Source organism: Trichomycterus rosablanca, chromosome 24 (assembly GCF_030014385.1).
Source record: "Trichomycterus rosablanca isolate fTriRos1 chromosome 24, fTriRos1.hap1, whole genome shotgun sequence".
NCBI lineage: Eukaryota > Metazoa > Chordata > Actinopteri > Siluriformes > Trichomycteridae > Trichomycterus > Trichomycterus rosablanca.
The window spans coordinates 6,400,769-6,425,039 of NC_086011.1; the positions used below are offsets into that span (position 1 = coordinate 6,400,769).

At 40.1% G+C, this 24,271-nt stretch overlaps 1 protein-coding gene across 1 annotated transcript in view; it reads left to right on the forward strand.

Moving 5' to 3' along the window:
• Positions 1–24,271, forward strand: part of LOC134301612 (potassium voltage-gated channel subfamily D member 3-like) — an 81,327-nt gene that overhangs the window by 33,830 nt on the left and 23,226 nt on the right. The gene's annotated exons all lie outside the window — the stretch shown is intronic.

Genomic DNA, 24,271 nt, shown 5'->3' on the forward strand with positions numbered 1-24,271 from the left:
ACACAGCCAGTGTACTGTACAAGCGGGAGGCTGCTGGGATATATAAATGATTTAGAAATAATTCAAAATGAAATACACAGCACACTAAAGTTAGCAAAAATCAAACAAGGATTCTGAATAATGATTAGTGCCATTTTTAGTGAGCTAGTGCGGCATCCTGGGATGGGCTCATTTTTAGTTTTGGTTAAAATACCCCGGTACTTTTCAGAGTTAATCGTGTAACATTAATTAAAGCTGCGAGTTTATGTATAATGCATTATATTAGATTAGGAGTTCGTTTTAAACAAGGCTCTGATTGTCTGGCCGCATTCCCATAATGACTTATTCTATGGCTGTGTTCCAATTCCCATAAAATTACCACAAATACATGAAAATTAGATGTTTTAATCCATCCAATAATTCCCACTAACGTACTGTCTTCTATTTCCAATGTTTTGCATCTTTACTACATACATACTACATAGTAAACATCTAAAACTATATATTTTGAAATGACTTACTTGTGGCAGATTTGGACAGCATTTATTTAGCTCCTTCTTGCTGTTTCCTGTCCTAAGTGCTTCTCTAATACTTCAGTTGCTTCAGTGAAGTTTGTTATAGGATCAAAGAAATATGACTGAAGCCTCTATTTCTACTTCCATTTTATTTTGTTAAGACAGTGAACAAAAGATATTAGTCATCTATCCATCTATCAACCATCCATCAATGTATTCATCCATCCATCCATCCGTGTATTCATCTATCCCATTCATCCATCCATCTATCCATCCCATCCCTCCATCAATGTATTCACCCATCCATCTATCCGTGTATTCATCTATCCCATTCATCTATCCATCCATCAATGTATTCATCCATCCATCCATCTATCCGTGTATTCATCTATCCCATTCATCTATCCATCCATCAATGTATTCACCCATCCATCCATCCATCCGTGTATTCATCTATCCCATTCATCCATCCATCTATCCATCCCATCCATCCATGTATTCACCCATCCATCCATCCATCCATCCAGCCATCTATCCGTGTTCACCCATCCATCCATGTCTCCATCCACCCATCTGCCTATCCATCCATCCATTCATGTATTCACCCATCCAACAATCCATCTATCCATCCAGCCATGTATTCATCCATCCATCCAGCCATCTATCCATCCATGTATTCATCCATCCATCCAGCCATCTATCCATCCATGTATTCATCCATCCATCCATCCATCCATGTATTCATCCATCCCACCCATCCATCCATGTATTCACCCATCCATCCATGTATTCATCCATCCATCCATCCATCCATCCATGTATTCATCCATCCCACCCATCCATCCATGTATCCATCCACCCATCCATCCATCCACCCATCTATCTATCCATCCATCCATCCATTTATCCATGCATACATCTATCCATCCATCCATGCCAGTTCCACATCTGTGAAGCCTTCCCATAACAAAACACTACAGTATGGGGTTGTTCCCTTATTGGATTTACACCACACATATTGCTTTAAATTCGGTCATCAGATTAGACTATTTGCCACAGTGTTGGCAAGTCTATCAATTTTCAGTTTGTAGTAAAGGCTTCTTCCTTTTAACTTTCTTATTGGCGGTTGACTGTTGGTGTCTTAGTAGCTTTTCTAACCAACGTCTCATTGAGCTGATTGACTAGGTTAAAAATGGTTTTAGAGTTGTAGTGTTATATTTAACTTCTGTTTAAGTGAACTGAACCTAAATGGGTATCTAATGCCCTTGAGACGGTTTTGTTTTCTTCACCAGATCTGTGCTTTTCAATAATTAGATCTCTGAACTGTTTTGAAATATTTTGACTTCATTTTTTGTGAGCAGTTTATACCATAATGAAGGTCACTACAGGATGATGTATCCCACACATCTCTTACATGGGTCTTGATCCAGTACTTTGTTGAAAAACCTTGGACTTTCTTTAGAAGAAACCTACTGGATGTGAAATGTGCATACTCGAAACAATAAACCCTGCACATATTATGAGGAGCTGAATGTAATAATAAAATGCACTCTCCCATCCAGGTACATTCCTCATATTATGCTTTCATGGCCACTGATCAGGAACATAAAGCTTTGTGTCAAAACACATTTCTTGATTTTTAGAGTCCTGCTTTTCTTTTGCTCGTCTGGGTTATTTAGCTTATTTTAATATTACCTCAGTATTACATCGTTACTTTTTTATTCAGTGCTGTACTTTCCATATGCTATCCACTGAGATTTATTCCTACATCAATACTTCTGCTTGTGCACAAGGTTGCTGGCTAATTACATTTCGCTGTGCTTTTAATAATGTCTCAGTGTGGAGAAAAACATGGTTACTTAGAAAGATGTTTTGAATATAATGTCTTAGAGAGTTAATTTCTTGTTCAGATTTTGCTTAAGTTAATTTTGGAGCAGCGCAGTGTCACAGCAGGTAATGTACCCAGTGTATTTGGTGCTGGATTCACCATGGCTGTACTGTATATTGGTTAGTGGGTACTGTAGTGTTTATCTAGAAAAAGTACTGTTAAACACAGCAGTCTGACTCTTAACCCCATAATGACTGTATGTATCTGTAACATGACCACCTGCTATGGAGATTGACAGGGGGCATGACTTATGGAATCATGCCCATCTGCTATGTCATTTATGGCTGCCATTTTTTCCTTAACTGGCAGTCACAGGCTTGTGGGTTGTAACAACCAGTTTTCATTCTTATTCTTTCACTTTTTATTGACTTTCCAATGTGATCCATTACCCACTGTAATGTTTAATTACATTGTCAGTGCCAGTGTTTATGAAAGGGCTAAACAAGTCTCAGAAATGGGCCATTAAAGGCAATATGCATCAATTCACAATGTACTGGTCTACATGACATGAATGTTTTAAAGTGCAATCATATTGCTGGGTTCACATAGTGGTCTGGATTTCAGTAGGCAGAAAAAACCTGATGTTCAAGTGGTCCAAGTGGTCCAAGCATCAAATCCTGATACCCTAAAGGCTGTTTATTTAAGGCAATTTAATAGCAGAAGAAAAAAACATCCTTGTTTTAAATCAATTACACTCCGACTGCTAACATTCGAAGACTTTCCACCAAATCAGAAAGGTATTACCAACAACTTCCCCACCTCCACGTTATTAAAAGGCGTTCCTGTGGCAACTTTCAAGTAATTTATGAGCTCGGGGCAAAAAGTGAAAGGTATGAACAAGTCATGTCATCGGATCTTGGTTCTCTGGCGCATGAAAATGCCAGCTGTTATCAGGCTCTTAAATTAATGACTGTCCAAATTAAATAATACGTTTTGAAGAAGCTAAATGGCGAGAATGGGCATTGTTGACATTATTCCGGTAATTGAGGTCAGGACAGAATGTCACCCTCTGTGTTGCTCATTAAGATTCCGGATCATTAGTGAGACTGGCAGTGTTTATGCGTGATAACTGTACTGAGCTCGCATTTCAATGAAAGTTGACATTAGAGACAATTATGGAGACAAGAGAGAGATGGTATGATTTTTAATTCCATATTAGTTAGAAAAATACACTATATGCTCAAAGGTGTATGGACACTCTTTGTTATTATGGGTTCAAGTGTTTCAGCCATGCCTATTGATAACAGGTGTATAAAATCAATTTAATAAAGTAAATTACATTTTCGGCATTAAGCAGATGCTTATATTCAAAGTGATGGTATACAGTCTAAGCAATTGAGGGTTAAGGGCCTTGCTCATGGGCCTAACAGTGGCAACCTGGCAGAGGTGAGGCTTAAACCAGCAACCTTCTAATTACTAGTCCAGTACCTTAACCACTAGGCTACAGCTGCCCTTACGTTCTTCCAACTTTGTAACAACAATCTGGCAAAGGCCCTTTCCAAAGCGAAGTCTATAAATAGTTTGGTTTTGAGAAGCTCCTGTGACCAGTACAGAGTTCTGACGTCAAGCAAACCAAACCAATTTATCTTCCAGATAAATTGCGATGTTGATTGCATGTGACGTCTTTCATCCAATATCAGTCCTAACCTCATACATGCTCTTTAACTAAATGGACACAAATTCCCACAAACAAACAGCAATTGTTCATTAAAATATATGGTTTATATTAAAGTCAGTAACGTTTTTTACATTTATGATGAGACTTTAGTCGATGGTTAAGCAATAACCGACAAACTTCTAATGACAGGCGGTTATTACAAAGGCCCTACCTAATTCACGTTTTGGACCATGACCAGTTTCCCGTGTAAAATGCAATTTGCTGTCCTACGGCAATTCAGTTAGCAATCATTTAGTCAAAATGTCCAAGATGTCAAAGTTCAAACTCCCAACCAACTCTGTGGACGCATGGACACAGGGTGGGGGGGGGGGGGGGGGGGGGGGGGGTGTTAAAACATGGATGAGTATTTTTGTATTTGAGACGGAGCCTCACACCGTCACTGGATGTTCTAAGTTTACATTCAACCATTAAGGTAGGCTGTGCTGTGCTGTGTATTGTAGCTTCAATTGATTCTATCATTCAGTTTATAAGTTTAAGTTTATAAGTTTATGAGTTTATGAGTGTAATTTAATGACTGCAGTGAAATGTTTCAGTTTTCTTTAAAAATCTGTGATATCTGTGATTTTTGAACAAGAGGTTCATAAAATTAAGCACAATTTCCCGTGAATTTTGTAAAGCCCTAGTTATAGCTCAAAAGAGATTGGCAAAATTTGCCTCCCTATATCACATGTAAGACGTTTATCTGCCTCTGTAATGCAGAGATGAATCTGATGGTGACGTTTGAACAATGCAGTGCTTCTAAATGTATGTTTTCATGAATAACATACACATATTCATTTCCTTTACGTAGAAACCATTTCTGCTTCATTTGAAGGGAACCCGAATCTCAGAGGCATTAACAAAACAAAGTAGATTTGTATTAGCGTGGCCATAAGGGCATGTTAGCAGAGCCGTGGCTAATATATGCAGATGATAAAGGTCACAGGAGATGAGTGGGGCACTGAAAAGGGACTTACAAATTGAAATTAAATTTAGAATATGGCTTTGAATATTAAGTCGTGTTGTTTCTGGGTGGGACGAGATCTCCAGGTCATTCAGACACACGGCTTCACACTGTTCGTTGTGAATGATCTGGCGTGTGCTGGTGTAAATGCACTGAGGTTTGTGTGGTTTGGTGTTCAGTACATGTGGCCAATCTGGACGACCATTCCATATTCAGTGGTACCTTGAAACTCAACGTCAGTTGGTTCTGGGAGTGGCGTCGAGTTTAAAAGACATTAAGTTTCAAAGTATTTTTTTCCATAAGGATGTTTGGGAAACCTGTTAATACGTTCCATGGTCCTGTGGAACTGCATATATTTTAGACTTATGTAAAATAATGGGGTTGTTTTTGACACTTATACACTGAAAATAACACAAATAGAATATGAAAACACTAAAATACAATTGAAACAGTTAAAAATAAATAGAAAATACAATAAAACCTGCACTTTACTTTCAGTTCTTTATTGTTTCCTTATGCTTCTTAATCGTGGAGATGCTTAATCTTGGAATACCGTATTCCTTAGCGAATTTAAGGGTACAAATTTCTTGACGAAGGGCGCCAAGTTTCAAAGATTTAGAGTTTAGTGGACGTGAGGTTACAAGGTACTACTGTACTGAGTTCAGGTCTTTCAGCCACACCCATTTATACAAGGAAATAATGTTAATTAAATGTTCATGAATTAAGGAATTTTTTTTTCAACTGACCTTACAAAGGCTCTTCAGACTGATTCCACTGATTCCAGACATTCCTCCCAAAAGGATGTAAAAAGCCCCCCCAGAGGAGGTGAAAACAGTTATAGCTACAAGCGAGTTGATTATTACACAGTCAACATGTGCCTTTGAAGTACTCTGAGTGTTTTTTTGGAACAGCTTCGTCCCCTATGAGTTAAGAATGAAATACACACACAGATGGTGCTTTTGCAAAACAAAACCTCTCCTTTCCAAATGTGAGTTTTTATTTCAGTCTAATACAGCAGTGTGCTACAATCTGTAGTCATCAGGTGTGCTGGGCCAAATCTGTCAAATCTGTCTTTCCAATTTAGGGGTGTTTTTGTATGTATAAACCATTAACCACTAAGTGTTGTGCATTTATAATTTCAAAAAGCTAAAATAGCTTTTAATAGCAATTTTTAATGATCTAATACACATTTGGATTGCTTGTACCTAAATAGTAACTACAAAGAGCTAGACGGGATACGAGGGCGGACACACACTAAGATGTTATGTAGGGTTTATTTATAAAGACACTACAGAAGTCAGGGTTACACAGTGGTGGGTGAAAACAGAACACTTGGCAACTCATGTTTTTGGAGTATTGTGCACATATGTAATGTGTAATGTTGTTAAAGGCTTCATTAAGATCTTCTCCCTCACATTTGTTATGTGGAGGTCAGTCATTCCCAATAGAGAAAAAAGATGAAAGGGGGGCTAATTTTGTCTAGACACACTGCAGACACCTCCTGCTGGGAGGCAACATGTAGCAGAAGCTCTGCATCATTCATCTGTAATTTGTTAACCTGAATGTTCGACCGAGAAATTTAATGCAAAAAAAAGTCTTTCTGACTTTCACTGTAACTGCAGGTTTGTTAACCCTTTCATGGCAATAATTATTTATTTATAGGGATGTATCTTGATAATTATTATTATTATGTTATTATTATTAGCATTATTATTATTATTATGTTATTATTATCATTATTATTTTTATTATTATTATTATTATGTTGTTATTATATTATCATTATCATTATTATTATTATTATTATTAATTATCATTAATATTATTATTATCATCATTGTTATTATTATCATTATTATTATTGTTATTATTAATAATATTATTATTATCATTATTATTATTATTATTATCATCCCCAAAGTACAGCAGCAGTTCTATCGGCCTGTCGGGCATCTGCGTGGACATGAAATAGGAGGGTTGAATCAGGAAGAGCATCCGGCATAAAAACTGTGCCAAGTCTGGTGTGTGGACGAGACCCACTCCAGCAACCCCAGGAGCAGCCAAAAAATTATCATTTTTTATTATTAATAGTATTTTATTATTAAATTTAGTATTTATAGTATTATTTATTATAATAGAATTATTATTATTATTAGTAGTAGTAGTAGTAGTAGTAGTAAAAGTAATAATATTGTTAGTATTGTAGTATAAAGTGATCAGGAATTCTTTGAATTTGTTCACATTCTTGCTTGCCCCCTCTGTTGGAATAAACAATATTATCATTGTATGAGTGATCAATAACGCGATGGCTTCTTGGTGACGCCCGTGGTGGCGTTCTCACTAGGTGGTACGTCTGTGGAGGGGATGAAAGAGGCTGTTGGGTGCCTGCAATTTAACTGTAATGCTTCTGGTGTAGAAAATTCAAAAGTCTTTTATGCAGCTCCACTGTGAGGAGTGGCGTCAATCTAGCGACATGTGGTTGGCATGCATGCAGAACTCAGCCAGAAGAAAGTTAGTATTGATATTCATGTGTATGAGGGTGGCCCAGCAGTATTCGTCATGTCATATCATGATCTGAAGGAGATCTGTTCAGCCCCCCCCCCCCCCCCCCCCCAACTATTTTGTATGTTGTTGCCTTAGATTACAATAAAATACAAGAATAAGCCAAAACATTGTGACCACCTGATTAAAAATACAAATGGTAATGCCTGTTTTGCAACAGTCAGTCAGGGACTCATTAAATGTTGGGCTGATAGTAGTACGTGTGTTAAATTCAGCAGGTATGTACAAGTGTAAAGACTTAGTTCAACAAGTACAACAAGAAGTGCTCATATGGAGCCGTGAGTACCTACCAAAGACATCTGACAGGGTGTTGGGCGGACAAGACTCATTGATGACGACGGACAACTTCGGCTACAGCGTCTGTGACTCACCCAAGTACAAAAGATCCCATCCTAACCCCTGTCTACCCTCAAAAGCACCTGAAAAGGGCAAGCAGACATTAAAACTGGACACTGAAGCAATGGAAAAAGGTCATCAGGTTTAATGAATGCCCTTTTCTCCTAGATCATGAGGACACCCAGACAAGTGTGTCTCATTTACGCAGGGAAGAGATGGCACCAGGTAAAAGTACATGTTGTTACTGTCCTGGTACCAGATACAACTGGACACCTTATAAAGTCCATGCTTTGGCAAGTCGGGGCTGTTTTGACAGCATAATCTGCAGGTGGTCATAATGTTTTGGCTCATTAGCGAATGATGTCATTTGTTTTTAAAATTATTAATAAATAGAGTACTAAAAAGTGCTGAAACTTGCCGCTCAGGTGGCGCAGCGGTAAAAAGTACGCTAGCACACCAGAGTTGGGGTTTCGAATACATCGTATCGAATCTCAGCTCTGCCTTTCCGACTGGGCTGGGCGGCTGCATGAACAACGATTGGCTGTTGTTCATAGGGGTAAAAAGTCGGATCATAGGTCCTCATAACTGGTGCGACTGCGGCCCCTACTGGCTGACTGATGGCGCCTGCACAGGGCTGAGGAATAATGCTGATGGGGGTGTGGCCCTCCGTACACAGTGCCCGTCAATGTATGAACTCGACTCGTGCAGGTGAAAAGTGCAGTCTGTACTGACTGTACGTGCCGGAGGGGGCGTTTGTCAGTTGAGAGGCGTCCTCAGTCAGCGGTGAGGGGTCGAATCAGTATAGAGGACGCAATCAGGGTAATTGGACACGACTAGATTAGGGGAGAAAACTGGGGGGGGGAAAGTGGGAAGAATAGAAAAAAAAAAAAAAAGAGCGGAAACTTTTTGAAGAACCCTCGTAATATACAGTAAGTAGAAGCATTACTGGGTGGCACAACCAGTTTATAAGTTTAAAGACACAGGGCCAGTTAGTGTTGGATTACTCTTTTTTTGATAAATGTATCTTCTATGCAGCAATAATATATAAAAAGAAATAAAAAAAGACCAAATACTTTTTATGGCCCTGTGTGTGAAATAAAAATGTGGATGAATCCTTGCCTAGGCATTGTTTTGTGTCTTTAGGCATTTCGGAATGTGCAAATGGTTTCGACTCTGACCGGCGATGTCTCGCAGTCTCTGTCATGATTTGCAGTTTCATTTAGAGACGCAATCAGAAGCCGGCGCCGTAAACAGATTCCCCGTGAAGAGCGTTGAGACAGTTCCCTTCCATCTTCCACTGCGACTCTTCATTCCTTCCCACTTCGCCCCTTTATCTCGCCCCCTCCGTTTGATAAAGCACCACATGCTGAGGAAATGCGTCCTGCTCCCGGGTTCATCAGCTCACGCAATCAAAAAAAAGGTCCTTATTCGCCGGATCCGCTCCGTGCTCCCTACGGTGAGGACTCGGGAGTCCGTTGGTCACCCTAAGCCATTTAGGAGTCATTTATCTTCCTCCGCATCAGGCTCCCCTTCCTGCTACCTCCCACTGCTTCAGAAAGGAATTGTTTCATGCGACCTGAATAGTTTTTCTATTTTCCCCAGGCATCCCAAGCCAAGTAAAACAAACCTGTAGTGGCAAAACTTTAAAGATTCTATTTACAGTGAATGAATGATAGAGCATCTTTTCTTCTTTCGGCTGCTGTTGTATATATATTAGGGGTCACCAAAGCGGATCTGGACTGCATACCACAGTTTTGACCCCTGATACCCTCTGTTTTTTATGACCAAATAAACTATACAGACACCAGATTATCAGTCTCTCGGACATGCCATCACACAATAATGGGCATTAATATAAAGTTGCCCCTAGTCTTCTGCAAAGGCTTTTCTTTACATTTTAGGTGTTGAAATTTGTGCCCATTGTGCCCATTCAGACAAAGGACTTTTTTAAGGTCAGGCATTGATATTGTTCAAGAAGGCCTGGCTTGGAAGTGACATTCAAATTCATTGAAAGTTCGTTGGGGTTCAGAGAGTTTTTCCCTCACCAGCTCCAACTTATCAAACCATGTGACCAAGAACGATCGTTCCCCAGATAATTTAAGATATTAAGTTGCATTTATGAGCGCTCAGGTGGCGCAGCGGCAAAACACGCTAGCACACCAGAGCTGACATCTCGAACTCGCCGGTTTGAATCTCAGCTCTGCTTCCGGCAGGCTGGGCACCTATGAGAACAATGATCGGCTTGTTTCCTTATAACTGATGCAATTACGACCTGAGCTGGCTGATCGATGGCGCCTGCACATCGGGGGAGACGGGGGATAATAGGATCAGGGTGTGACTCTCCGTACACAAGGCTGATCCACATATGAACTCACGATACTGCACACGTGTTGGAGGGCCGTGTGTTAGTCACAGCTCTTCAGTCAGCAGTCAGGTGTGGAGGTCAACATGAGTAGAGGGAAAGTGTAACGCAATCGGGTAGATGGATACGCCAACATACAGTTCTATCACATGCACTATGCTTTCACAACTCAAGTCCAGTGTTTACTCGCCTAACTTTCCGAGTTGTGCTCGTATTTCGAGCCCTGTCATTGTTTAGGATGTGGGTTTGACATGATGTCCAGATGATGATCCTGTCTCTTGTCATTTATTGCAGGAACAGATTGGCTTTTGCATCAGCTTTTGTAACCTCTTGACAAACTAAACGAGCAGAATTCTTGCATCCAGGTTTATGTCTGTCAAGGATTCATTTGTCACCTGGATAGCTGCTGTATGATTGCTCCTACACAACAGGAAGAAACTGGAGGGACACTTTTTATTTTTTGAAGGAAACCAGTCTACATGTATCAATACAATATTACAGAATATTTCGTATTTCTTCTGTTTGTCCTCATTAGTGTTTGTGTTTGGTGACAGAGTGGAGGTGCTATCAGGACAAAGAAAGTTCATTATAATGTAGCATATCATGTGGTTCCGTGCTTCTCTTTGACAGTTATTCAAACTTTAACAATGACATTTTTACTTAAATGTCCACAATCCTTATATGGAGATAATACAAATCAGCCATTTGTATTATATTTATGGGTAGTGTTTTTATGTAAGTATTTTTTACACTTCAAGTCATGTGTAAGAATTACATTACAGAACAAATTTGCCATGTAAAGCAGGGGTCACATCCCTTGGGTGGTCGCGAGCCAAAAAAATGGGTCTCAGAAAAACAATAATAATAAATAAATAATCAAATTTTAGGCACATAAGCGTGAAATGAACTTGCACACAATTGCCCCCTTGTGGAAGCTTTACATTACACCTTGTTGATTGCCACCAATTTTATTAATTAAGTATCTTTTGTGGGGCGGTACGGTGGCTCAGTGGGTCGCCTCACAGCTGGAAGGTCCTGGGTTCGATCCCCAGGCGGGGCGGTCCGGGTCCTCTTGTGCGAAGTTTGCATGTTCTCCTCGTGTCCGTGTGGGTTTCCTCCGGGAGCTCCGGTTTCCTCCCACAGTCCAAAATCATGCAGTCAGGTTAATTGGAGACACTGAATTTCCGTATAGGTGAATGGGTGTGTGTGTTTGTATATGTGTCTGCCCTGCGATGGACTGGCGCCCCCTCCAGGGTGTTACTGTGTGCCTTGCGCACATTGAAAAGCTGGGATAGGCCCCAGCACCACCCTGTGACCCTAATTGGATTAGCGGTTAAGAGTGAGTGAGTATATTTTGTGTTGCCTGGGTTGCCGTAAAAGTCACAGACGAAATGTGGGTCGCTTGAAAAACCCTACTTTAAATTGCCAAGGAGTGTCACAGGCAGCCATGAGTACCCACCAAACAAACTGCCAATAGGCTGTTGGGCCACCAAAACTCATTGATGCCAGACGACATAAAGGCTATAGGTGCTTAAAAGCATGAATGGGCTACTGTGGCTCAAACTGCAGATGATTAAATACGAGTAATGAGGTCAATTTGTCACAAAACACAGTACATCAAACTGTTTTGGGTATGTCCACCACTGGAAGCACCAACAGTGGGCAAGCCACATAAAAACCTCCACCCTGTTCTGTTGTTTGGAATCTAAAACTTAGTTCAGTTGTATAATATCTATATTTTTGTTATTATAGCCTAAGTAAGGTAAAGAACCATGCAGAAGTGTTATTTCCTTCACACTGAAAACATTTTCCACAACAAAGGGCATTTCCTTTGAATTCTGTAATATTAGCATAAGCTCTGAGTAATAGCATGGCAATGTTTTCTACTCAGAGAAAATGCGTTTCAAAAGTATCAAAGCAGAAAAACATCTTTAGCTAGTAATGCACACGACATGGGCATCACCCTCTGCAAAATGTCATTCATTCAAAGAATATTGAGCTGCCCTGCTGAGCTGATGCCTTCATACCTCAACCTTATCTCTGCCACACATGCCAGCAAATTATGTTTGTTTTAACATAAAAGGACATATTGGAATGAGCCTTAATGCATTATAATGACAGCGATTTAGAACAGAACACACTGTCTCCTACATGTTGAGAATGCTAATCTCTGTATGCCATAAAGGTGGCACATACACCAATCAGCCTTCTACTCACTTGTTTCTACACTCACTGTCCATTTTATCAGCTCCACTTACCATATAGAAGCACTTTCTAGTTCTACAATCACTGACTGGTCCATCTGTTTCTCTGCATACATTTTTAGCCTGCTTTCACCCTGTTCTTCAATGGTCAGGACCCCCACAGGACCACCACAGAGCAGGTATTATTTGGGTGGTGGTGTGTTAGTGTGTGTTGTGCTGGTATGAGTGGATCAGACACAGCAGCGCTGCTGGAGTTTTTAAAAAACCGTGTCCACTCAATGTGCACTCTATGAGACACTCCTACCTAGTTAGTCCATCTTGTAGATGTAAAGTCAGAGACGATCGCTCATCTATTGCTGCTGTGTGAGTTGGTCACCTTCTAGACCTTCATCAGTGGTCACAGGACGCTGCCCACGGGGCGCTGTTGGCTGGATATCTTTGGTTGGTGGACTAATACCAGCACTACACGCATCATACCAGCACAACACGCACTAACACACCACCACCATGTCAGTGTCAGTGCAGTGCTGAGATCATCCACCACCCAAATAATACCTGCTCTGTGGTGGTCCTGTGGGGGTCCTGACCACTGAAGAACATCGTGAAAGCAGGCTAAAACAGTATGTAGAGAAACAGATGGACTACAGTCAGTAATTGTAGAACTACAAAGTGCTTCTATATGGTAAGTGGAGCCAATGAAATGGACAGTGAGTGTAGAAACAAGTTTAGTGCTTTTTTCAATAGACATCGTCTCAAAGCAGCTTTACAGCATCAAAACCCACAGACCAAAAACCCCTGTTGAGCAAGCCAAGGGTAACAATGTTAAGGTAAAAGATGTAGTGTTACTGTATAAAATAATATTAGGTACAGTACTATTAAGTTTGGGGTAGTTTAAGGTGGGTCTAGTTGCCATTTGGAAGACCTTAAGTAAAGCATGTGGTTCTGGTATGCGGCTGTTTGAAAAAGTTTTTTCTTTTATCACAGAGCTCCAACCTCAGCCCTACTGAACAGCCTTGGAATGAACATTAATAAAGGCTTTCTTGACCAACATCAGTGCCCAGCCATATGATTTCTCTTTTGACTGAGCACAAATTCCCACAGATATACTTCAAAAAATTGTGAGAAGCCTTCACAGAAGAGGAGATGGACATGTAGTGTATTCTAATGCCAATGCTTGTTTATGGAAATGGCACGGCTGTGGATAGATGCTATGCACCTGTGTGTAAGATGTAACGTATTTTTACTTCTCTTTGTGATATCATGCCAACCTAGCTGGAGGTGACTGTTGAAAATAACACAGCCCGAAGCCCGGCACAGAGAAATGAATTTTTCTTTGATGTCTCCCAGAGCTGAGGCGCGGAACAGTGATACAGGGTAGGAGACGGTAACTTTATCTATAATGTAAAGGTGTTTCTGCTCCTGTATTCAAAGTGTGTTGTTTCTTCCACCATCTGAGTGATGTTTGATATGGAGTACTTGTGCAGCAGCATGTTTCCCACTGAGATACCCAGCATCCTGTGCTGTAGAGTTCAGAAAACAGACCCAGCGGATCTGCTGGTGATTATTTGCATCGAGGGGGGTGTCTAGCACGAACAGGCGGAACTAATTGATTGAACCGTGTGGGACCTTTGAACTTCTCACATTAAGCTGTTAATTATTTATTTATTTCTTTGTTTTATTTATGCTGTATGGCAAAAATAATATGGACACCACTTGTAATTATTGCATTCATGTGTTTCAACCACATACACGGCTAACAGGTGTATTAATTCAATTATATTAATTAAATAAGGTACCTACACTGACCACAACCTTTTAATCAATAAACACTTAATTATGTGCTTGGCCTTCTCATCAAACATCCGTGCCTGACATCACAAACGCTCATTTGACTAAGAAGGCACACATTCTTCCAGACACACTTGGTCCAACAAGCTCATGATCAGGTGTCCACATACTTTTCGCCATACCTTTGGGACTCTTGGGAACCTGAACTCTTTCCAAGCTGTAGCTTTGCTTAAGTGCCAGCTGCCTCCCCTCCCACGGTGAACCTCGGGCTCAGCCTTGCCCGTTTTTCAGCATGAAAGCAGGTGTGGAGTCAGAGACCCAGCTGGCAAAGCCAAGGTGGCACTGGTACATCGCTGAGGGGTGAAATGTCTCACGTCATCTCCTGGCATTTGATGCCATGCCCAGCCCTGCTAGTCGCCATTTGGAAGACCTTAAGTAGAGCGTGTCTGTTTCAGCGCTGATATTTTGGCAGGTGCTGGTGCAGTTGTTAAAGTTTTCACCCCTTTTCTGATTGCCTCTGTTATTGCATAATATTTAGACAAAATAATTATAGATCATAAAATAAAAGACAAGAATATAAAATGTGTATTTAAGTGAAAACAGCACAAATTCATATTTTATTTATTTAATATTCATATTACCCATGTAAAAAAAAAAACATTTAAAAAATAAGCTACAAACCCAATGGCAAAAAAATTGCCATTGGGACAGGAGTAAAATTCTAAATAAAAACATAATGATTTGTAAATTATTTTTCATGTGTTTTCAATTAAAAACAATACCAAGACTAAATATTTAACATTTCAACTATTCAACTGCAAAAAGTTGAAAATTAAAGAATTTACCTCCACCGATACAACCCTCCACTGCTGACTGAAGAGCTTTGCAACTGACACACGCCCCCACACTGGCACACATGTGCAGTACCGACTGCATCTTATCACCTGCACAAGGCGAGTTCATATGCGGATCAGCTTTGTGCACGGAGAGCCACACCCTGATCAACACATTATTCCTCAACTCTGCACAGGCACCATCAATTGCACCAGTTATGAGGAACCTCGGTCCGGCTTTTCCCACCCTGTGAGCATGTAGCCGACCAGCCCAGCCGGATGGCAGAGCTGAGATTCGATACGATGCATTCGAAATCCCAGCTCTGGTGTGCTAGCGTATTTTACCGCTGTGCCACCTGAGCAGCTAAAAATATATTTTGTAAATATAAATAAACCTTGAATGTCATGCCTGTTTCACATTTTAAAAAAAATAGGACGGGGCAAAATAACAGTAAAAGTTTATAAAATGTTGAAGTTCATATTCATCTGTTGAAGCAAGAATTTCAAATAATTTAGTTTTTTAGCATCTACCGTACATAATATTGTGTAAAGATTTACTGAATCTGCACACCTGATAAGACGTTGCTGGACAAAAACCTCTGGAAAGGCTTTCACAATATTTAGAAAGGATGTCATAAGTATCTTATCAAAGTTACAGTGTTTTTCTTATTACATTGTCCTAAAACGTTTCTTAATTTGCCGTTTTAAAAATGCAAAACAAAAAAAACTACGAAACAGGTTGAGAGTTGAGACAAATGAGAGAACAAAATGTGCTTTGCAGTGAATTAAAGACCTTGTTTGAAGTTAAGAAAATATCCGTGCTGAAGCTTTATGCCAAAAATGTAATGGGCTCCTTTGAAGTTAATTTGTGCCAGGGGTTTTTTGTTACTTTGTTTTAATATTATAATTTTTTTTATTTAAACTGCAAGTCCAAAAGTATGTAAACACCCCCTGTAATTGGCTATTTTAGTCACCCTTTTACTACAGGTACATAAAGCTGCTGTTTTTAAACTGGTTTTAAACTTGGAAGTTACCTTACAAAACTACATCGTCCATGACCCTGAGCTCAAGGCTATTCAGTATATTTTGGATATATTGGAACAGACAGACATTTTTCATCAGGTACTTACATCATGGCCCAAACTTAATAATGCTCTTGTGGCCAAATGGCCACAAATGTCATAATTTATGTTCTAAAATAAAGTAAAAAGCCATTTGATAATTTTGCCCTATTTGTGTCTCAGTGGCTTCTGCAGGTACCAGTCATTAATAATTCTAAAGTCCAGGCATTTATCATACTTGAATTTGTAGCTAACCAGTAGTTAACTGTTTAGCTACAGGTAATAGTCCAAACAAAACTTGTATTATTATATTCATATCAGGCCACATATAAAAAGAATGGCCACATTTGCCTCCATAGAAGCTGTAATTCTTTATTAAATGATAGTATATAATAGTGATAGAAGTCCTAAATAGTTTGTAATGGAATCATCAGGAGCGTTATTAGAAAAGAGGGTTCACAAAAGATAAACCAGAAAAAATCATCATCAAAGGTAGCATGGTTGTTTGTATCTCAGCCATAGTCAGAAGCCAAAGTCTCAATACCACTAGTAAAAATTGTCTGGTGTCACCTGCAGCATTTACTACTGAGTTCCAAACTGCCTCTAAGAGTAGCATTAACACAAGAACTGTCTGTAGGATGCTATGCTATGTGTCTGCACCCAATCTTTAGATTACAATGCCAAAAGTGTTGGCTGCAGTTTGAATGTGCTAGATGCCTCAAAAACAACAACTACATTATGAAGACGTGTACCTCAAACATTGCATGGACAGTTTAGGGAAGGACCTAGTGCATAAACTGAGGCCATAAAATTGCTTTACATAAATTAAATTTTGTATTAGTTTGCTTGACTGGTCTTGAGTTCAGGACTCTGTCCAAGTCATTCAGTATATTTTGGATATATTGGAACAGACAGGCATTTTTCATCAGGTACTTACATACATCATGGCCCAAACTCAATAATGCTCTTGCCACAAATGGCATCATCCATGTTCTAAAATAAAGTAAAAAGCCTTTTATTTTTCAAAAACGAAAAAATAAATCAATAAAATAATGCTGATGGATAGTTATAAATTACTGCTTGTTGCCTGTAATTTTCAAAATCATTCTACTGGATTCTGTACAAATACGCTTAAGTAGAATCACAAGATCTATTTACTCTCCTGCCACCTTTGAGATACAATAACATAAACCTAATGAACTTTATTAAAATGTCACTGTCAGAATACATATGCACAGAAAATGGGCAAATATTAGTCCAGCCATTGAAGCACCACATTTGTTAGCTCTGCCAGCTGCTACGTTCATCTAATTTGTCCTCTGCTCTGAGTAAAAAAAAGCCACAGGGGAGTAATGCCAGCAGCTTTGTTTCACTTTTCATCTTAATCTAATAAAAACCGGCGTACTCGTACTTTCAGCAAGGATGACACAGGATACACTGCTGGAATACTAATGGTGTGCCATCGTGTGCATGTTGGCTCGTGGCGTTTTACCCAAAAATTTTCATAAACACAGATTTCCTGCCATTTAGAAGAACATTTGGGGTTTAATTAGGAACCCATGTGTGAGGAAACGTTCCTGAGGCTGAAACAGACGCATCTATAGAAGACGTGTATGAAGATTATTGATGAGCACACTGTCCATTATTATTGATAGAGTAAAAATGTCCAAAGGATATAGATATCTGACCATGACTGTTGGACTATCCAATCATTTGGATAACCTCTTCCTTACAGCTATAATAGCCTTCACTCCAATGGGAAGTCTTTCCCATTATATGCTGGAGTGTCACTGTGGGAATTTGTGTCCGTTTAGTCAATACAAATGGGTCTTTAACTCAATCCTTTTTAACCCTTTTGTTCAGTTGGATTGAGGTCAGGACTGCAAGCCAATTAAGTTCTTTTTGGACCTCATGTTCACATTGGTACAAACAGGCATCAATGGGTGTGGCTGAAACACCTTAACTGAAGAATTGGAAGGGATGCCCACTCCTTTTAGCAGTGTGTATACACGGATCAGTTTTTAAATACCTTGTCCACTCACTGTCCATTTTATTAGACACTCCGACCTAGTTGGTCCACCTTGTAGCTGTAAAGTCAGAGACGATCGCTCATCTATTGCTGCTGTTTGAGTTGGTCATCTTGTAGACCTTCATCAGTGGTCACAGGACGCTGCCCACAGGACGCTGTTGGCTGGATATTTTTGGTTGGTGGACTATTCTCGGTCCAGCAGTGACGGTGAGGTGTTTAAAAACTCCAGCAGCGCTGCTGTGTCTGATCCACTCATACCAGCACAACACACACTAACACACCACCACCATGTCAGTGTCACTGCAGTGCTGAGAATGATCCACCACCTAAATAATACCTGCTCTGTAGTGGTCCTGTGGGGGTCCTGACCACTGAAGAACAGCATGAAAGGGGGCTAACAAAGCATGCAGAGAAACAGATGGACTACAGTCAGTAATTGTAGAACTACAAAGTGCTTCTATATGGTAAGTGGAGCTGATAAAATGGACAGTGAGTGTAGAAACAAGGAGGTGGTTTTAATGTTATGGCTGATCAGTATATATACTATATATGCTATATGGACAAACGTATTAGGACATCCATTTTTTGAATGCATGCTAACAGTGTAATAAATCAATTATATAAAGGAATTATCTGCACCCAACTTTGGAGCAATAGTTTAGGGAAGGCTCTTTTCTGAAGACATGAAGAAAAGCTTGGTTTAAAGAAATTCCATTGGCCTGCACAGAGGTCTGACCTCAACCCAACTGAACAGCTTTAAAGGCTGGAATATCAATTAAAGCTTTCTTGACCAACATCAGTGCCCATGCATACAAATCCTGTTTTGACTAAATGGGCACAAATTCCCACAATGACACAGTGGCTGTTGTTCACATAGAGGTCACATTAGTTTTTGAAATAGGCTGTTTTATTTGGTCTTCTGGTTTAGGTCAGAGATCATCTTTTGAGATCTTCACCCACCATCCAGCACCACAATTCACCCTGCATCCAAAATTCCCTCTGAAGTAGAAAGTCATCTTTCGAAAACTAAATCTCAGCGCTCTCCTGAGCCTCACCGGTAGCCTACTTCTTTTTTTTTGTCTGCAACCTACTTAGTGGCCTTTTTAAAACCCAGGCCCAGAGAACCTGTTCATTTCTGGGCTTCCACTGCTAGGGCCGATTGAAGGGAGGGGTGCTTAATTAAATAGCAGTGATCCTGGCCCAAAGTAGAGCGGGCAGCTCCGGCGAGACTAGGCTCGTTGAGCTCGTAGGTCTGGAATGGTTGTGATGGAAAGTTGGAGCATTTAAAAATGTGTTTCATGTAACACACAATTTGGCAAAAATATGTACACACCTGAACATGAAGTGTCCAAAACCATGGCATTAATATGGGACGTTTTCTGCTATAGCGGCACATTTTTATACCATTTTAGGAGTGTTTCCTGGAAGTTGTGCATGGATTTAGTCAAAAGTGCATTTGAAAGGCCAAGTATTGATGTTGGACTAGGAGGTTTGGCTTGCCGTCAATGGTCCAAATCATCCTAAAGACATTAAATTGAATTGGAGCTCTGGAAGAACTACAAGTTTCTCCACACCAAACTCATCAAACCAAGCTTTTATGGACCTTGTCTTGCACACGGTTGCTGTTGCCACCAAGCTGAAAGCAGGTCATTCATTTTATAGAACTGATTTTATACACGTTAGCAATAATTAGGGATTAGGGAAGCCATCAGAGTCACTAATGTTTATCCACAGACCCATTTGTGTGTCTTATGCCTCCATATAAGTGTCATTTACATTTACAATTTGGCATTTAGGAGACGCTTTTATCGACAGCAACTTACAGTACTGTGACAGTATACAGCCTAAGCAATTGGGGGTTAAGGGCCTTGCTCAAGGGTCCAACAGTGGCAACCTGGCATTGGTGGGGTTTCAACCAGTGATTTTCCAATTACAAGTCCAGTACCTTAACCACTATGCTACAACTCATTCTCACTCACTTTCTTAACCACTTATCCAATTAGGGTTTGGGGGGGTGGGGGGCTGTAGCCTATACCAGCTTTTCAATGGGCGCAAGGCACACAGTAACACCCTGGACGGGGCACCAGTCCATCGCAGGGCAGACACACATACAAGCACACACACCCATTCACCTGTAGGGCAATTCGGTATCTCCAATTAACCTGACTGCATGTTTTTGGACTGTGGGAGGAAACCGGAGCTCCCAGAGGAAACCCACGCAGACACAGGGAGAACATGCAAACTTCGCTCAGAAAGGACCCGGACCGCCCCGCCTGGGGATCGAACCCAGGACCTTCTTGCTGTGAGGCGACAGTGCTACCCACTAAGCCACCCCTTATTAATGATTAATTATTATTAGGTCTGTTTTTAAACCCACCCCTATTCTTCATTTCATTTCTTTTCATGTCCCCTAAGTGGGTTAGCTACCACAAACGATCACAACGGATGAGTAATTGTGCATAAGTAAGTGTGTACTGTCTTGTAATGAACTGCTCTGTATTCCCACCTAGTGCCCAGTGTTTCTGGAACAGGTTCCAGTCCCTCTACAACCCTGATCAGGATAAAGCAGTTGATAAAATTAAAATAATAAATGAAGGGTCTCTGTGCAGCTTTTTGGCAGTGGTTGCTCAGCAGTTAAATTACTGGATTATTGACTGAAGTTGGAGCGTTCCAACTCTGGCCACCACCAAGCTGCCACTGTTGTGCTTTTGAACAAAACCCAAACCGGCTGTTGCTTGGATTTTATATTCTCACAGTTGGTCACTTTGATCAGGGTTTTTTTGTCCCGATATTCATTATAAGGATACATTTATCCAAAGGATGTTGTTTTTAAATGTTTGTTTGGATCCAACATTAGGAAGAGCAAAATTTAAGGACTTTAGGTTGTATAAAGAAACCCGAGGTAGAAACTTTTGATTTTGTCTAATGTGTGCAAGATTCAATTATAAAATTGCATTCACTTCATTGCAATAGAATAAAAAGCCCTAAGATGAATCATTCTTAAGCAATTTTAAATGAAAAATGTCAAAATTATGCACAGATTTCAAGACTTTATTTCTAGCCGGATTGCCATCAATTCAAAAAAGCTCGGCTTAATGAAATCAAGTACTCTGCACTCTTGAAATAAAGGTAGCCAGTTTAATTATTTAATCACCGTTCTTTCTCTTCTCTCTCAAGTTTGGTTTGTAATTATTCAAAGTTCACTGTTCTTCCATCTCCTAAACCTCACCTACATGTATAGATTGTCGATTGCTTGTTCGAACACCAGAACAATTCATTTGTTTTCAGTTTATAGCACTGAAATTATTATTGGCTTTAGCTCTGTATTGTTTAGGATAAAGAAAACTTTTTGTGCCAGAATATGTGGACACCCCTCATAATTATTAAGTCCAAGTGTTTCAACTAAACCAACTGCTATCAGATACAAATGATATGCTTCCAACATCTACATGGAAAAGCCTCTTTCTTGTTTCAGCATGACTGCCCCTATGGAAAAGCAACAATGTCTACGTGAACAGTACTTAATACGAATGTCTTACTGTAAATACGAACTGTCCAATGTACTGATCAACCATACAACAGTCTAGAGCAGTGGATCAAACTGTTATATAACATTAAAACCACCTCCTTGTTTCACTGTCCATTTTATCAGCTCAACTTACCATATAGAAGCACTTTGTAGTTCTACAATTACTGACTGTAGTCCATCTGTTTCTCTGCATGCTTTGTTACCCCCTTTCATGCTGTTCTTCAATGGTCAGGACCCCCACAGGACCACTACAGAGCAGGTATTATTTAGGTGGTGGATCATTCTCAGCACTGCAGTGACACTGACATGGTGGTGGTGTGTTAGTGTGTGTTGTGCTGGTATGAGTGGATCAGACACAGCAGCGTTGATGGAGTTTTTAAACACCTCACCGTCACTGCTGGACTGAAAATAGTCCACCAACCAAAAATATCCATATGAAGGTCTAGAAGATGACCAACTCAAACAGCAGCAATAGATGAGCGATCGTCTCTGACTTTACATCTACAAGGTGGACCAACTAGGTAGGAGTGTCTAATAGAGTGGACAGTGAGTGGACACAGTATTTAAAAACTCCAGCAGCGCTGCTGTGTCTGATCCACTCCTACCAGCACAACACACACTAACACACTACCACCAGGACATTAAGAGGACAAACTGGTATAATTGGGTCTGGTTAGCAATATGAGCCGGGGGAAGGAAGATCTTGACATTGGGGCACATCTTCAGAAATATATATCAGCTCAGTGTGACTGGAAACATTGTTATTGTTTTGTTATTTTATTATTACGCAAAAGGAACTAAGACTCAAGTAGGCTTATTAAGTGTGATCAAATAAACATAAACTGTCGGTGTTTGGAAGGCAAAATGCATTCCAAAAAGTTCTTTTATTTTAAAACCATTTTGTTGATTTAAATCGTTCTGTTAGTCTCTTAATGAACAAAAGTAGTTTAGGCCCTGATGATACATTCTCCACCATACTTTAAAGTTAATCAAGTTTTCATATTCTTTATTTACAGACATAGACAGTTCTGCTAAAATATTTGTCAACTTAAACTACGTCGTCAAATGTACGTATGTGTATCCAAGGTATCCGGCCATGAGCTTGTTGGGCATCTCACGTCAACATCATAGACATTAATTTGTCCAAGTTTTAAGGCTGTGGCTGTTTTCTCTGCCCACAGAATAGACCTGTGCTGTAGAATTTATAAGTGTTGCAAACTGAAGATATGAAGAATTGGGAGTTTTTTATGTTGGTTTTCTCTGTGGAATTCTTCTATTTTTGCTCATTATTTTGCATATAGTAAACACAAGAGACTTGTGGCCTTTTCCAGCTTCATAAATCTCTACAGTTCATATATTAATGGCCTCTAAAATTTGTTTAAATAAGGGCATGGTGCACATGAACAGATGTTCTAATACTTATTAGATGGGCCAGAATGTGTTTGTCAGTTTTATGAATAATATTAAAGAAAACCAAGTAATGAAAGGGTTTTTGGTGTTTAGTTTTTCATTTATAATTTATTCTTTAGATGCTATATTAGTTGTTGATTAATGATTAGATAAGCATAAAATCTTTGGAGTGGACCAGCGCTTTTGGACTCTATAGAAGTCTATAATTGCATTTGCTTGCTTGTGTACTTTTTTTTAACTAAATGATGAATGAGTCCGCATTGCAAAGCTGAACGAGTCATATAGCTCATAATCCTCCCACTGCTCATTAAACAGCTCAGTGACAAAGCCAGGATCCTTTCTCTGTGTCCTCTGCTTTGTATATCCCTCAGCGTACACAACCTTGCACTTTTTTTTATTAGAAATTAAAAGGCTTTATGCATTCAAACAGATGATCTGAACAGGTTGCTTCATGCTTAAGGCTATGCAGCATTGCCTGCATTATATATCCTTCCTTTAATGGCTGCAGTTTATGCTTTTGCAGTCTTCCTGCTGTACTCTGAGCAATTATTCTGAGCTGTACTTTCTCCCGATTTTTAGTGTGTCCAATTTTTACTTCGTCTCTACTGGCACTGACCCCGGGCCCTGATTGAGGAGAGCGAACTGACACTCCCCCTCCGACACGTGAGCAGTAGCCGACTGCATTTTTTCACCTGCACCAGCCGAGTTCATATACGAATCAGCCCTGTGCACGGACAGCCACACCCTGATCAGCATTATTCCTTTACTCTGTGCAGACGCCATCAACCAGCGAGCAGAGGTCGTAATTGCATCAGTTATGAGGTCCCTATCTGGCTTCCTAACCCTGTATGAACAACAGCCAAACGTTGTTCATGTAACTGCCCAGCCCAGCCGGATGGCAGAGCTGAGATTCGATACGATGTATTCGAAATCCCAGCTCTGGTGTGCTAGCGTATTTTCCATTTTAAAGTAATATCAATCAGCTGGAAATGAGCAGACAAAAACCGTTGACTTATGACTTCCCCTGTGACTTCTCATGTGTCAGGGGGTGAGGGCAAACATGTGGCCCCTTCTTGATCAGCTTGGGGGTTGTGCAAGTGGCAATGGAATTACTAAATTAGAATGGGGAAAATCAATTATACAGTCATGTGACT